Source organism: Rutidosis leptorrhynchoides, chromosome 1 (assembly GCF_046630445.1).
Source record: "Rutidosis leptorrhynchoides isolate AG116_Rl617_1_P2 chromosome 1, CSIRO_AGI_Rlap_v1, whole genome shotgun sequence".
Taxonomy (NCBI): domain Eukaryota; kingdom Viridiplantae; phylum Streptophyta; class Magnoliopsida; order Asterales; family Asteraceae; genus Rutidosis; species Rutidosis leptorrhynchoides.
The window spans coordinates 354940731-354957447 of NC_092333.1; the positions used below are offsets into that span (position 1 = coordinate 354940731).

The following is a 16717-nucleotide window of genomic DNA, read 5'->3' on the forward strand; positions in this document are numbered from 1 at the left end:
CCAACCTGCAGGGAGGAGAAGGAGGGGAATTAGCACGAAGCTAAGTGAGTACGACTAACTACAGGCCACAGTATACAGAAGTGTTATACTAATCATGTCGCCTAATCTAACACCCAAACATCACCCAAGTGCCATCTACAGAGACTCTGGCTGCTCGGCCAAACCATTAACCACCAGCTGATCGGACTGGGGCTTACAAGAAGTTCCTCCACCACCATATGTATATATATAATCCATACGCGACGGACGCGTCATTCACATATATATACACCATGATTGTCTAGGCTACCACATGAGGAACCCAACCCGCAGGTTGATCTCTCCTACCGAGGCCACCACACAATAGGGACGCACTGGGCTTCAGCAGTCAAGCATCAACCAACATGCAGTCATCATAATGTATTAACTAACCACAACAATAAGTATATCTAACAAGCATGGCAGTCAGAATATAACATGATACTATATACTATATTCTCCAGTTAGTCCCACTCACCGATTACCAGCAAACAGCTCAGATAATCTACTACTGAGCGGCTTCCTTATCTTTTTCACCTGAAAATAAGGTAAATCAAGTTAGTTACTGTCCATTAACACCAAATAACACAATATATAAATTTTTGTAACAAAAACCGTCCGCTAAATTTTTTTGCTTAACATGTGTGCACTTTTAAAATTTACATCTTGATCATCAAAATACAAACGGGCAGCATAACGGCTAAAAATCAACACTTGGTAAAATATTTCACTGCCAAAGACACTCGGTCGACTGTCAGAGACAGTCGACCGACTGTCTACACTCACTCAGCCGAGTGTCTAGTCACTAGGTCGATGGTCTCTCACAGACACACTCGGCCGTGGGTCTTACACACTCGGTCGATGGTCGAGTGTCTCGAGACACTCGGCCGACTGTGTTTATCTTCAGAAGCTGAAGATAAAATGATGGGTTTCACCCAAAATCGACCAATTCTTGCTCTAAAGCTCGATTATGACCTCAAAACTGACCAAATCGATGACACTAAACATGTAGAAACATAAACTCACAAAATTTATACTCAAAAAACATCAAATCTAACCATTTTGACCCAATTTACTCACTTTGTAAAAACTAACACAAAAACTCAATTTTCTTGAAGATTAAAGCATGAAATCTTTTGATTCTTACCTTGATAGACTCAGTAAATCACAAGGAACAAGATAATAAGAAAGATTTAAGCTCAAGAACAAGGATTCAAGATTAGGGTTTTGGTAGTTGGAAGGGATGAAGAACGAGATGTGTTTGTGTGTGTGAATATTCTGAAGCAAATGAGGAAAGAAGCAGCACTATAGTCACTTAATTGGGTTTAATTCCCACACTGTGCAGCACACGGGTATTTATCAGTTATCTGATATCTTTCGTACATCATTTGGCAACCCAAACGAAGTCCAAATTAAATAAACAAACATGTTCTGTGACCCTTGTCACAAACTGGTCCTAACCATATCATTAAATAATAATAAACATTAAATAAAAAATAAAAGTATATAATAAAACAACACCAACTTAAGGGAAAACTAGTAAACTTATAGCTAGGCCCGGTCGAGGATGTTACACCAAGTCTTACGCCCTTCGCCAGTCAATTTGACCGTCATCATAGGGTAATTCCATAAAGAATGCTACCCTTCATTACACTACGCACTAACACAAAATGCATCAAACAAAATCATAAGTATATTTCGAAAGAAATATCGAAAAGTACCTGAACATCGTCGTCAGGTTCTCATGCATCACCAACTAGTTCCGAACACGCTAACTTTCAGTGTCCATCCTTTCAACAATTAAAACATGTAACCTTGTTAGACTTCGTATTCGTACATTCGCGCAACAAATGACTCCGTTGTCCGCAATTATAACACGTGGGTATAAAACCACCGGTACCACTCTTCTTCACACTTCCAACACCCTCGAAAACACTCTTACTCTTTCTGTTCGAGAGCATCGTAGTTTTGGACTTCCGCTTACTAACATCGGAACCACTCTTCTTCAGGACAAGCGTCTCAAAACCCTTCGACATGTCAAACAACTCGTCAAAAGTTTTCACCGAGTTCCTACTAATCTTTTCTTGGTAATGATCATTCAAGGTTCGGTAAAAGTCTTCCTTCAACATGTGGTCATTCCTGACATACTCCGGGCAAAATTGGGTCTTCGATAAGAAAACGAATTTGAGAGTGTTTAAATCCATTGACCCATGTCTCAAAGCATGCAACTCGTCTTTAAGCTTAGAAAGATTGGCCGAAGTCCGATATTCCTTGAAAAATTCCTCCTTAAACTCATCCCATGTGAACTCCATACATTGTTCCTCACCATAGAGTTGGGTTTTGGCATCCCACCACAACTTGGCGTCACCCCTGAACATACTACTATCATACCTCGTCTTCTTATCGAGAGGGCACTCACTAGTACGAAAGGCCCCCTCCATATCGGAGATCCATCGAGCACTCTTGAGTGGGTCTCGTTCTCCCTCAAAAGTGGGAGGTTGAGCATCCTTGAAGTTTTTGTAGTAAAAGTCTCGTCTTCCCACATTATCCTCGTGAAGTACAACCTTAACTTGTTCCTTGACTAGATTGACTACTTGCTCATCAATCGTATCTAAGAACATCTTTTTAACGTCCTCTAGAAACTCCGCCTTTTGACGCTCAAAGATGGCCTCAACCTTGGCCGTGAACTCGGAGTCCTCGCCTTGATCACCATTATCATGTCCGTTCCTCGTCTTCATTCTAAGAAATGAACGCGGTTAGGAACGTAACACGAATAAATTACATACACCGCCACGATCAAAGTAATCGTGATGTTGGACGAAATATTATAGACGGGGTTATTGGATTTTGTACCATAATTTGGGTTTGGACAAAAGGCCGACACTTGTGAACATTGCACTATGGACTATTAATAGATGGGGGTATTGTCTAATCGAATGACAACTCGTTGGAATATGTCGAACCTATCTTCAAATTAGTTAATCTAATACTTATTAAATGATTATTAATGTCCTATTTAGTGACGTTTATACGGCATCTTTAACAATCATTTAATTAATCAATTGGATTGGGTAATTTATTATTCATTATGGCCAAGTGAATAAATTAATGTATCATGGATTAATTATAACGGGGGTGGATTACATACAAGGATAATTGGTGTAATTCTTAACAAAGTATTAAAACCTTGGATTACACGCAGTCGATAACCTGGTGTAATTATTAACAAAGTATTAAAACCTTGTTACAGTTCGAATCCCTAATTAGTTGGAATATTTGACTTCGGGAATAAGGTTAATTTGACAAGCATTTTATAATTATGACCGATGGACTATTATGGGCAAAACCCAGATAGGTATCAAATAAACCAGGACAAAGGACAATTAACCCAGAGTAATAAATTAAAATCAAAACGTCAAACATCATGGTTACGAAAGTTTAAATAAGCATAATTGTGTTATTTTATATCTCATCGTACTTTTATTTACTGTCATTTTATTTTTTGTCATTTATTTTACGCACTTTAATTATTGTCATTTATCTTTACGCTTAAAATATAAAATCGACAAAACGGTCATTAAACGGTAAACCCCCCTTTTATAATAATAATATTACTATTTATAATTATATATATTTATATAAATATAGTTCTATAAAAATATAGTAAGTAATCACTAGCTCCCTGTGGAACGAACCTGATTTACTAAAACTACACTACTCTACAATTAGGTACACTGCCTATGAGTGTTGTAGCAAGGTTTAGGTATATCCCATCTATAAATAATTAAAACTTGTATAATATTTTGCCGTATTTCGTAGTAAACAATAATACTATTTCGTACTATACCTCCGCTCGCACATCAAGTTTTTGGCGCCGCTGCCGGGGACTCGGTGAAAAACGCTATATTAAAACTTTATTTTTGTAAAAAAAAAATATTATTATTATTTCTTATTTAGTAAAAATATTTTGTATTTATAATAAGTGTTAAAAAATAAAAAAATAATATATATATATATATATATGTATAAAATAATATATATGTATATATGTATATATATATATATATATGTATATATATATATATATGTATATATATATATATATTTGTAAAGATTTTATTTAAAATATAAAAAGTGTTTTTATTTTTAGTTCTTAAAATTCTAGTTTATTTTTATATATATAAATTTTACTTGTAAAAAAAAATGAAACTGCAAAACGTCCGAACTATTTTTAGCCTGCAACAAATTCGAACCTGCAAGCCATGTGACCGCATAAACCTGTAGGCAAAAATCCATGCGACCGCATGGGATAAGTTGAAAGACCCAAAACCTCGGACGCATTTATTACGCTACGGTTTAATTATTATTATTATTAATTAATTAAGATTAGGGTTTATATTTAATAATATTTAGTTTTAGTTTTTAATTAAATTTGTATTGTAAGTTTTAGTTATTATTATTTACATATTTATATTAATACTTTTATAGAATAATAATATAAAAATAATATTTTTATATAAATTTCATTTTTAGTTTATATCTTTTATTATTTGTATCTTTTTAATCGTATTGTTCGTAATATAGTTTTAAGTTTAGTATTTTGCCGTAGTTATTTTTATATTTCTAGTTTTTAGGTTTTGTCGTAAAATCCCTTAAGTGCTTTTTCTTTAGATTAAGATTTAGGCGCTTTAGAATTTTGCGACGCAGTTTTTAGATTTTAGTGCCTTTTTAAGTAATTGCCGTTTTCCGTATAGAATTGCATTTAAGTTTAATACCTTTAGACGCAATTTTTAGTTTTTAGTTTTTAGACTTTTAAGTTTCGACGTTTTTCTTTTTATTTTTATTTTTCGACTTTTTTCGACGCGTTTCTTTTTCTTTTTCATTTCTACGCTCTAGTTTTTAGGACATAGATTTTTATTTCAAAATTTTGACGAAAAATTATAAAAAGCAATTAAATTAATTGACGCCAAATTTTCTGGTTCGTAGTAATAGTTGGATTTGTTAGTGGCGAGTTGTGGACTTCCGATTTAAAGGGTCCTGGCTACCTGCTGTATCTATTAGCTATTCAAAATGTGGGCAAAATCAGAAAGGTCTATTAATTTGATATCTTATATAATTTTTATCTTTATAACTAATAGGATATTCAGTAAATGCACCGAGCAAAACGTTCACCACCTTTCATATGTTCACCACCTGTAACCCGATCAAGACATCTAGCCAATATTATCGTCGTTGATTTTTCTTTAGAATCATCATCTAGTCGAACAAGTACTCAAATTCAAATTTCCGATAATCCATTTTTTGAACCCGACTTCACAATTGAGAACCCGGAGGATATTCAAGGACAATTCCAAGATCCTGAACCGCTAATCATTCCTCCTGAATCAAAAACCGTTAAATTAGAATCTTCTAGTGATTCATATTCAACAAATTCAATTATGGATGTAATGGAACCTCAAAGTATGGAAGACCGAATGAGAGCCACACGCACTGGCCAAGGTCATGCCATTATTCAGCTAGATGTTAATGCGCCAGATTATGAAATCAAAGGACAAATCCTACACATGGTAACTAATGAATGCCAATATAGTGCTACGCCAAAAGAAGATCCAAATGAACATCTTTGAACTTTTAATAGGATCTGTACTGTAACATCCCGCCTTTTTCCATTTACTTTTCCGTTATACTAATATAAAGTCCGTTATATGTTTATAACATCTCCCGTTGATACGCGTTTTAAATTATCTCGTTTAGGTAATTCCCGCACCCGAACGAAAGTTAAGGGACTAAACTTGACAAGGGATCAAACCCTTGACTAGGTCAAAGGGTCAAACCCCTTTCACCCATTCATTACCATCTCCCTATCTCTCTCTCTTTCTCTCTAGCAAGAACACACCCAATTTCCTTTCTCATTCATTCATCATCTAAATCCGGATTAGGGAGCTAGCAACCAAATAAATTACATATTCGTGATCCTCTCTTCATCCTCTTCATTTTGGTACCAACTTCATCTCATTTGGGTAACTTTCTAAAATCACTAGATTTTGTGTTCTTGATGTTTTTAACTTATAAAAGTGTTAATTAGTGTCTATGGTTCAAGTCTAACATGAATATATGATTTATATGCTCGATCTCGTTGTTTTAGTGTAACTAGCATGAACTTGAATTTTGGTGTGTTATTCTTGAATTTTGGATGATCATATGTTGTTAGATGTTAAAAGTTGATGTTTTAATTGTGTTACTAGCATCACTAGCTTCAATTTGATGTGTAGGTTGCTTTAGAAAAGTTCATGAACTCGATTTATGATTTTGGTGAAATTGGGTTAGGGTTTGATGAACTTGAAATGGACTTTTGATGCATTGAATGCCATGGATTATGGTTGGTAAGTGTTTAGTTAGAATGTATGCTTGATTACCTTCGAAACGGCATATCATTCATGTAAATTGGTTGCCCGAATCATTGAATTGCATTTATGAACTTGTATGCGATTAATGTTGAGCATTAGATGCGGTTTTGGTTGTTATAATAGGTAGATTGATTGATGAAATGCGTTTAGTTGTGTTCTTTGTCAAATTACCTTTCCAACGATATAAGGTGCGAGTTCTAAATGTTAGCGGTTTGTAATTTATGCTTGAAAGAGTTTTGATTTGGGACTTGAACAATTGAGACTGACCAGGTACCAGCGCACGGCCAATGCCGCGGCGCGGCCAGACTATGTCGCGGCGCGACATAAGCCGTGGTCAGGTTCTGACCACCATGTCCAAATTACGAAAAATGTTTGGCATACTATGGACCTCCGATTGACATGAAACTTGTTCTAACATACTCATATATGATTAAAAACCTCAGAAAAATAGTTCGGGACACGACCCGAACGTGTTGACTTTTTCGTTGACTTTGACCGACCAAAGTTTGACTTTTTGTCAAACTTAACCAAATGATTTTGCAACCTTCCTAACTTGTTTATATACTTGTATCTTGCATGAAAATTGACAATTTGATTTCACATGCTAAATAATCGAGTCGTAACGAGCCATAGGACTAATTGAACATCTTTGACCTATCGTGTTTACCGTTATTGATACGACCTATTTGTTTAGGTCAAGACTAGCATTGTTCTTTGCACACGTTTACTTGTCGAAGTACTTTACTACTCGTGCACTCAAGGTGAGATCATAGTCCCACTTTTACTCTTTTTGAACTTATATTGGGATGAGAAAACATAAACGATTCTTTTGAACTAAGTGAACACAAGAACGGGAAAACAAACATTCTACATACGAGTTTAGAACAAAAATCCTCAATTCGATTATCATTAGTTACACTTGCCGGGTGTAAGCGAGAACTTATGTTATATGGCCATATGGGTTGACAACCCTCATCTTTGACGGTTCGCTACCGTCTACGGATGAAATATATTTTCGAGAATCAGTGTTTGTTCTAGCACTAAGTGATGGGGTATACAATGGAAGGAATGTTAAGCTTTGATAATTGGGTGCTCGTGAAACAAACTTTTGGAATGTATTACTATTATTTCATTGATGCAAATCTTGTGGTTCACTTGTACTTACTTACTTAAACCTATGATTTCACCAACGTTTTCGTTGACAGATTTCTATGTTTTTCTCAGGTCCTTGAACGATACATGATACATGCTTCCGCTCATTATTTTGATACTTGCATTGGATGTCGAGTATATATGCATACATGGAGCGTCTTTTGGATACTTTTAAATTGTGTCGCATAAGTTTCATTTGTACTTAAAACTATGTATCGTAACTTGTGGTGGAACTATTCTTGTAAACTTGAACAACCTTTACATTTGAAATGAATGCGACATATCTTTTGGTCAAACGTTGTTTTAAAGACTTATGACCACGTAACGGGACCTAAGTAGACGGCGCCGTCAATGACGATTTGGTCGGGTCGCTACAGATGGTATCAGAGCGTTGGTTGTAGGGATTTAGAGTTCATTAGTGTCAACCCCGAGTCATAGGGTACATTGGTGAGTCTAGACTACAACCGGCATATAGACTTGAAGTAGGAATTACTTGACTACTTGTGCATTTATACTCGAACGCTTCTACTCATATCTACTCTTAGTTCATCTTAATCTCACGTTGTTTAATTTGATTGACACGCCACCTTGACTTTATAGAATAATGTCGAATGCACATATGAATCAGGGTAATATAATTTCCGGGATTATATTACGGTGACTCATATGAACGTTCCGACATTATGACATAAAGAATTTAAGGCGAGTCGAGGAAAAACTTCTCTTTATCTTTATTCTATATCACGGTTAGTATTATTGAGAATACTAATCAATGATATTCTTGTGTCTTGAAGGAACAATGGCTCCTCGTCGTGTACGCCGCAATGAAACTCCCGAACAAGCTCTCGAACGGATGATAGCCACCGCCGTAGATGCGGCCATGGCCGGTCACTCATCCAACAACAATAATAATAACAACCACAACAACAACAACAACAACAACCAAGGAGCCGGTAACTCTAGCGAAGGGTGCTCCTACAAAGCTTTCATGGGGTGCAAACCCCACACTTATGATGGAACCGGGGGACCGGTTGTGCTTACTCGTTGGTTTGAACAAACCGAGGCCGTCTTTAGCATAAGCGGTTGCCGGGATCAAGACAAGGTCAAATACTCCACGCACACTTTCTCCGGAATTGCTCTAACATGGTGGAACACCTATGTTCAATCGGTAGGTACCGATGAAGCTCATGCCCTCTCTTGGGCCGATCTAAAGGAAAAGATGATTGTTGAATATTTTCCGCGCGAAGAAACCCGAAAGCTTGAGGAAGAACTAAGAGCTTTGAAAGCGGTCGGAAACGATCTTAAAGCTTATAATCAACGCTTCGCCGAACTATCCTTGATGTGTCCTAATCTTGTTAACCCCGAATCTCAAAGGATTGAGCTCTACATGCTCGGTCTCCCAAAAAGCATCAAACAAGGGGTGATGTCATCCAAACCCACTACTCATCAAGCCGCTATGAACATGGCTCGCCAACTAATTGAAACGGTTGACGAAATCGTAGTTCCGGCACCTAAGGCCGAGGATAAATCGGGCGGTAACAAAAGAAAGTGGGAACCCTCCCAATCAAGCAACAACAACTTTGCTAAGAAGCCTTACACCTCCGACGGCAAGAAAGGTTATGCCGGGAACCTACCTCTTTGCAACAAATGCAACAAACATCACTTTGGCGAATGTAGTAAGTTAATTTGCCACCGGTGCCAAGGAGTTGGTCATAAGGCCAACGATTGTAAAAGTGCCACTCCCGTCGCTCGAAAATGGCCCAATGCACCAAAGACGAGCACTTGTTATGAATGTGGCCAAACGGGCCATTATAGAAATGCATGCCCGAAGAGGAAAGATAACCCCAATACGCGCGGCCGAGCTTTCAACATAAACACCGAGGAAGCCCGGGATGACACTGAACTAGTCACAGGTACGTTTCTTCTCAACAATTCTTATGTCTCTTGCTTATTCGATTCAGGTGCCGATAAATGCTTTGTATCCAAGACTTTGACTCATTCTTTTAACACTCCACCTCTTCCATTAGATACCACTTATACCATTGAAGTGGCTAACGGGAAACTATTAAGTGCCGACACATATTACCGGGGGTGTACGATAAACATTTTGGGTAAGAAATTTGAAATTGATTTGATACCCATGGAACTAGGAAGCTTTGATGTAATAATCGGTATGAATTGGTTAGTCAAAACGAAATCTCACATTCTTTGTGATCTTAACGCAATCCGAATTCCTATCGAGAATGGTGAACCTTTGATTGTTTATGGCGATAAGAGTTGCACCAGACTCAACCTCGTTTCGTGCCTTAAAGTTAGAAAACTACTCCGTAAGGGTTGTTTTGCGATCCTTACTCACGTTAAGAAAGTCGAGTCCGATGAGAAGCACATCGATGATGTGCCAATTGTTAGTGACTATTCCGATGTATTTCCCGACGAATTGCCGGGTCTTCCGCCTCATCGACCGGTTGAATTCCAAATCGATCTTATTCTGGGAGCCGCACCCGTAGCGCGTGCACCATATAGACTCGCTCCATCTGAAATGCAAGAATTGCAAAGTCAAATCCAAGAACTACTTGATCGTGGTTTTATCCAACCTAGCCATTCACCTTGGGGCGCTCCGATTTTGTTTGTTAAAAAGAAAGACGGATCCCTACGAATGTGCATTGATTATCGCGAACTAAATAAATTGACGGTTAAGAACCGATATCCTCTTCCTCGCATCGATGACCTCTTTGATCAACTACAAGGGTCTTGTGTATATTCGAAAATCGATCTCCGCTCGGGTTATCATCAATTGAGGGTTAAGGGGGAAGATGTCTCCAAAACTGCTTTCCGAACTCGTTATGGTAGTTATGAATTCCTTGTCATGCCATTTGGTCTCACTAACGCACCGGCGGTGTTCATGGATCTTATGAACCGCGTGTGCAAACCGTATCTCGATAAATTCGTTATTGTGTTCATCGATGACATATTGATTTATTCTAAAAATGAAGAAGAGCACGAACAACATCTCCGACTTGTGCTTGAACTTTTAAGACAAGAACAACTCTATGCCAAATTCTCCAAGTGTGAATTTTGGTTAAAGGAAGTTCAATTTCTTGGTCATGTTGTAAGTGACCAAGGTATTAAAGTCGATCCAACGAAAATCGAAGCCATTAGCAAATGGGAGACTCCTACTACTCCTACTCACATTCGTCAATTTTTGGGTCTCGCCGGGTATTATCGTAGATTCATCGAAAATTTCTCTTTGGTTGCACGTCCTCTAACCGCATTGACTCACAAGGGAAAGAAATTCATTTGGGCGACCGAACATGAATCCGCATTCCAAATCTTGAAAACGAAGCTAACCACCGCTCCTATCTTGTCACTTCCCGAAGGCAATGATGACTTTGTTGTATATTGCGATGCCTCAAAACATGGTTTTGGGTGTGTATTGATGCAACGAACGAAAGTCATTGCTTATGCTTCTCGACAACTCAAAATTCATGAACGAAACTATACGACACATGATCTCGAACTCGGAGCCGTTGTCTTTGCACTTAAAATGTGGAGACACTATCTTTATGGAACCAAGAGTACTATCTTTACCGACCACAAAAGTCTCCAACACATTTTCGATCAAAAGCAACTAAACATGAGACAACGACGGTGGATTGAAACTTTGAACGATTACGATTGCGAGCTTCGTTACCATCCCGGGAAGGCAAACGTAGTAGCCGATGCCTTAAGTCGAAAAGAAAGAGCGGTGCCTCTTCGTGTCCGAGCCTTAAACATCACCATCCACACAAACCTTAATAGCCAAATTCGGGTAGCCCAAGATGAGGCTCTCAAGGATGAAAACATCTCTCTCGAACACTTAAACGTCCTCACCTCTCGATTCGAAGTTAAAGAAACCGGACTCCGATATTTCGCCGGAAGGATTTGGGTGCCTAGTTATGGGGACCTACGAAGCCTTATTTTAGATGAAGCCCATAAGTCACGATACTCGATTCACCCCGGTGCCAATAAGATGTACCACGACCTTAAACAGCTATATTGGTGGCCGAACATCAAAAGGGACGTAGCTACTTATGTTTCCAAGTGTTTGACATGTTCCAAAGTCAAAGCCGAACACCAAAGACCGTCCGGACTACTTCGACAACCCGAGATCCCGCAATGGAAGTGGGAAAGGATAACGATGGATTTTATCACCAAACTACCAAAAACGACGGGCGGTTATGATACCATTTGGGTTATTGTTGACCGTCTCACCAAATCCGCACACTTCCTGGCCATGAAAGAAACGGACAAAATGGAGAAACTTGCACAACTTTACATTAAGGAGATCATAGCCCGACACGGTGTACCTTTATCGATTATCTCCGACCGAGATGGCCGTTTCGTTTCTAGATTTTGGCGTACATTGCAAGAAGCGTTGGGAACGCGTTTAGACATGAGCACCGCATATCATCCTCAAACCGATGGACAAAGCGAACGTACAATTCAAACCTTAGAGGACATGTTACGAGCTTGCGTGGTTGATTTCGGAAAAGCTTAGGACAAGCACTTACCTCTCGCCGAGTTCTCTTACAACAATAGTTATCACGCGAGTATTAAAGCCGCACCTTTTGAAGCGCTATATGGCCGCAAATGTCGTTCACCTCTTTGTTGGGCCGAGGTAGGCGACGTGCAAATCACCGGACCCGAACTCATTCACGAAACCACCGAGAAAATCGTTCAAATCCGAGATAGGCTTAGGACGGCCCGAAGTCGTCAAAAGAGCTATACCGACAAACGACGCAACGATCTTGAATTTCAAGTCGGTGACCGAGTAATGTTAAAAGTCGCACCTTGGAAGGGTGTAATCCGTTTTGGGAAACGCGGGAAGCTAAATCCGCGGTATATTGGTCCTTTCGAAATCTTGGAGCGTATTGGAACCGTTGCTTATCGTTTAGATCTTCCGCCTCAATTGAACTCCGTTCATCCTACCTTCCATGTATCTAACTTGAAAAAGTGTCTTGCCGAACCCGATATCGTCATCCCTCTCGAAGAACTTACTATTGATGACAAACTTCATTTTGTGGAGGAACCGGTTGAAATTGTGGACACCTCCGTCAAGACATTGAAACAAAGCCGAATCCCGATTGTTAAAATCCGTTGGAACGCCAAAAGGGGACCCGAGTTTACTTGGGAAAGACAAGATCAAATGCGAAGGAAGTATCCTCATCTATTTGTGAATTCAGAAACGCAAGATCTCGAGGAAGAAACAACGACTACTACGCCTACTTAAATTTCGGGACGAAATTTCTTTTAAGGAGTAGGTAATGTAACATCCCGCCTTTTTCCATTTACTTTTCCGTTATACTAATATAAAGTCCGTTATATGTTTATAACATCTCCCGTTGATACGCGTTTTAAATTATCTCGTTTAGGTAATTCCCGCACCCGAACGAAAGTTGAGGGACTAAACTTGACAAGGGATCAAACCCTTGACTAGGTCAAAGGGTCAAACCCCTTTCACCCATTCATTACCATCTCCCTATCTCTCTCTCTTTCTCTCTAGCAAGAACACACCCAATTTCCTTTCTCATTCATTCATCATCTAAATCCGGATTAGGGAGCTAGCAACCAAATAAATTACATATTCGTGATCCTCTCTTCATCCTCTTCATTTTGGTACCAACTTCATCTCATTTGGGTAACTTTCTAAAATCACTAGATTTTGTGTTCTTGATGTTTTTAACTTATAAAAGTGTTAATTAGTGTCTATGGCTCAAGTCTAACATGAATATATGATTTATATGCTCGATCTCGTTGTTTTAGTGTAACTAGCATGAACTTGAATTTTGGTGTGTTATTCTTGAATTTTGGATGATCATATGTTGTTAGATGTTAAAAGTTGATGTTTTAATTGTGTTACTAGCATCACTAGCTTCAATTTGATGTGTAGGTTGCTTTAGAAAAGTTCATGAACTCGATTTATGATTTTGGTGAAATTGGGTTAGGGTTTGATGAACTTGAAATGGACTTTTGATGCATTGAATGCCATGGATTATGGTTGGTAAGTGTTTAGTTAGAATGTATGCTTGATTACCTTCGAAACGGCATATCATTCATGTAAATTGGTTGCCCGAATCATTGAATTGCATTTATGAACTTGTATGCGATTAATGTTGAGCATTAGATGCGGTTTTGGTTGTTATAATAGGTAGATTGATTGATGAAATGTGTTTAGTTGTGTTCTTTGTCAAATTACCTTTCCAACGATATAAGGTGCGAGTTCTAAATGTTAGCGGTTTGTAATTTATGCTTGAAAGAGTTTTGATTTGGGACTTGAACAATTGAGACTGACCAGGTACCAGCGCACGGCCAATGCCGCGGCGCGGCCAGACTATGTCGCGGCGGGACATAAGCCGTGGTCAGGTTCTGACCACCATGTCCAAATTACGAAAAATGTTTGGCATACTATGGACCTCCGATTCACATGAAACTTGTTCTAACATACTCATATATGATTAAAAACCTCAGAAAAATAGTTCGGGACACGACCCGAACGTGTTGACTTTTTCGTTGACTTTGACCGACCAAAGTTTGACTTTTTGTCAAACTTAACCAAATGATTTTGCAACCTTCCTAACTTGTTTATATACTTGTATCTTGCATGAAAATTGACAATTTGATTTCACATGCTAAATAATCGAGTCGTAACGAGCCATAGGACTAATTGAACATCTTTGACCTATCGTGTTTACCGTTATTGATACGACCTATTTGTTTAGGTCAAGACTAGCATTGTTCTTTGCACACGTTTACTTGTCGAAGTACTTTACTACTCGTGCACTCAAGGTGAGATCATAGTCCCACTTTTACTCTTTTTGAACTTATATTGGGATGAGAAAACATAAACGATTCTTTTGAACTAAGTGAACACAAGAACGGGAAAACAAACATTCTACATACGAGTTTAGAACAAAAATCCTCAATTCGATTATCATTAGTTACACTTGCCGGGTGTAAGCGAGAACTTATGTTATATGGCCATATGGGTTGACAACCCTCATCTTTAACGGTTCGCTACCGTCTACGGATGAAATATATTTTCGAGAATCAGTGTTTGTTCTAGCACTAAGTGATGGGGTATACAATGGAAGGAATGTTAAGCTTTGATAATTGGGTGCTCGTGAAACAAACTTTTGGAATGTATTACTATTATTTCATTGATGCAAATCTTGTGGTTCACTTGTACTTACTTACTTAAACCTATGATTTCACCAACGTTTTCGTTGACAGATTTCTATGTTTTTCTCAGGTCCTTGAACGATACATGATACATGCTTCCGCTCATTATTTTGATACTTGCATTGGATGTCGAGTATATATGCATACATGGAGCGTCTTTTGGATACTTTTAAATTGTGTCGCATAAGTTTCATTTGTACTTAAAACTATGTATCGTAACTTGTGGTGGAACTATTCTTGTAAACTTGAACAACCTTTACATTTGAAATGAATGCGACATATCTTTTGGTCAAACGTTGTTTTAAAGACTTATGACCACGTAACGGGACCTAAGTAGACGGCGCCGTCAATGACGATTTGGTCGGGTCGCTACATGTACTCTATTCAAAATCAGAGAAATTGAGGATGAACAGATCTGTCTCATGTTGTTTCCCTGGATTTTAAAGGGAGAAGCCAAAGATTGGTTAGAATCGTTACCTGAGGGAGCGATTGATACATGGGATGTTTTAGTTAAAAATTTTCTTAAAAGATTCTTTCCGGTATCTAAAGCTGTAAGACTTCAAGGAGAAATTATTACGTTCGCGTAAAAGCCAAATGAAACATTATATGAGGCGTGGACAAGATTCAGGAAGTTGTTGAGAGGATGTCCTCAGCACGGTTTAGACACTTATCAAATAGTACAAATATTCTACCAAGGTGTCGACGTTGCTACACGAAAAGACATCGACACAACAGCTGGTGGTTCCATTATGAAGAAAACTGCAACCGAAGCTTACAAGATCATTGATAACACAGCCTCCCACTCGTATGAGTGGTACCAGGAAAAAGATATCTTTCGTTCATCTAAAGCGGCTAGAGCCGATTCTAGCCATGACTTTGATTCCGTTTCCGCAAAAATAGATGCTTTCGAGAGACGAATGGAAAAGATGACTAAAGATATTCATGCAATACGAATCAGCTGTGAGCAATGCAGGGGACTACACTTAACGAAAGATTGTAATGTTGAACAAACGATGGAACAACGTGAGAATGTTTCCTACATGAACCAAAGGCCGGGAAATAATTATCAAAATAATTATCAACCGCCAAGGCCAAATTTAATCGAAATCAAAACATTCTTTACAATTCAAATGGACCCAACAATAACTCGTATAACCAACAAGGTCTGAATAACTAACCAACTCAAAACAACACTTTCAATCAACAAAGACCTGGCTTGTATAAACCACCACAACAGACCGAAGAGAAAAAGTCAGTTCTGGAATAAATGGTACAAAAGCTACTTGAATCTCAAACACAATTTATTGCAACTCAAACCCAAATGAATGAGAGGTTTGATCAGTCATTTAGAACTCAACAAGCTTCCATTTTGAATCTAGAAAAACACGTAGTGTAGTGACCTGAACTTTTTCATGTTTATATATATTAAATGAAATTGATTTTTACATGATTAAGTGTTTCCAACATGTTAAGCAATCAAACTTGTTAAGATTTGATTAATTGAAATAGGTTTCATATAGACAATTGACCACCCAAGTTGACCGGCGATTCACGAACGTTAAAACTTGTAAAAACTATATGATGACATATATATAGATATATATATATATATATATATATATATATATATATATAGTTAACATGATATTATGATAAGGAAGTATCTCATTAGATATTTTAACAATGAGTTATATACATAAAAATGAGACTATTGAATTAAGAAACTCGAAAACGATATATATAACAATTATCGTTATAGCAACGTCTTACTAAATACATATGAATCATATTAAGATATTGTTACACTATATTTAAACATGATAAATGATAAGTAAACATATCATTAAGTGTATTAACAATGAACTACATATGTAAAAACAAGACTACTAGCTTAAGGATTTCGAAACAAGACATATACGTAA

At 37.8% G+C, this 16717-nt stretch overlaps 1 non-coding gene across 1 annotated transcript; it reads right to left on the bottom strand.

Annotated features, from left to right (window-relative positions):
* Nucleotides 1-15349: 15349 nt before the first annotated feature.
* On the bottom strand, nt 15350-15456 carry LOC139887322 (small nucleolar RNA R71). The gene has a single exon (XR_011773158.1). It is a non-coding gene; the product is annotated as a small nucleolar RNA R71 (small nucleolar RNA).
* Between the last annotated feature and the right edge of the window lie 1261 nt (nt 15457-16717).